This window comes from Canis aureus, chromosome X (genome assembly GCF_053574225.1).
Source record: "Canis aureus isolate CA01 chromosome X, VMU_Caureus_v.1.0, whole genome shotgun sequence".
Classification (NCBI taxonomy): domain Eukaryota; kingdom Metazoa; phylum Chordata; class Mammalia; order Carnivora; family Canidae; genus Canis; species Canis aureus.
Window position 1 is genome coordinate 61,881,274 of NC_135649.1, and position 941 is coordinate 61,882,214.

A 941-nucleotide genomic window follows, 5' to 3' on the forward strand; every position below is an offset into this window, starting at 1 on the left:
AGTTACATGTCAATAGGTGCAGAAAAAGCATTGTACAAAGTGGATGTATAACATCCACTCATGATAAAAACTTAACAAAGTGAGGTTAGAGGGAAGATAATTCAACATAATAAACCCATATATGAAAAACCCACAGCTAATGTCATTCTCAATAGCTAAAAACTCAGACCTTTTCCTCTAAAATCAGGAACAAGACAAAAGTGTGCATTCTCATGACTTTTTATTCAACATAGTACTAGAAGTCCTAACCTCAGCATCAGATAAGAAAAAAAGGTATAAAAATTGGTAAGGAGTGCTTGCTTTGGCAGTACATATACTAAAATTGGAACGATACAGAGAAGATTAGCATGACCCCAAGCTGCATGTCATGCAGTTTGCATGACATGCAAATTCATGAGGCATTCCATATTTTTAAAAAATGGTAAGGAAAAATTAAATCATTCATTATTTGCAGATAACTTGATACTATACATAGAAAAATTTAATGACATCACCAAAAATCTACTAGAATTTATAAATGAATTGAGTAAAGTTGCAGAATACAAAATTAAAATACAGAAATCTTGCATTTCTATACACTAGTTAATGAAGTAGCACATGGGTGAATTAAGAAAATAATTTCATTTATAATACCTACAGTTATTTTTAATGTTCTTTTCTTTTAACCTTTGTCCTATAATTAAGAGTTTAATATTCTTAAAAAAGAATTACAGATTTCTAATTCTATTGATCACTTTACTCAGAGCTTTGTATACTTTTGTCTTTTTGTTTCAGCTTGAAAATCTCTTTTCAATATTTTTCTGTGATGTTTGATGAAATGTGTCCCTCTCATTGCATATGAAATAGCAAACACCTTTCTTATTTAAGCATATCTCATTTTATTGCATTTCACTTTATTGTGCTTCACAGATACGGTGTATTTGACGTTTGTGGTAAACATA

The 941-nt window shown here is 29.9% G+C and overlaps 1 pseudogene; it reads left to right on the plus strand.

Annotated features, from left to right (window-relative positions):
- The first annotated feature begins 292 nt into the window (after nucleotides 1-292).
- Nucleotides 293-413, plus strand: LOC144309286 (U6 spliceosomal RNA; annotated as a pseudogene).
- Nucleotides 414-941: the final 528 nt, after the last annotated feature.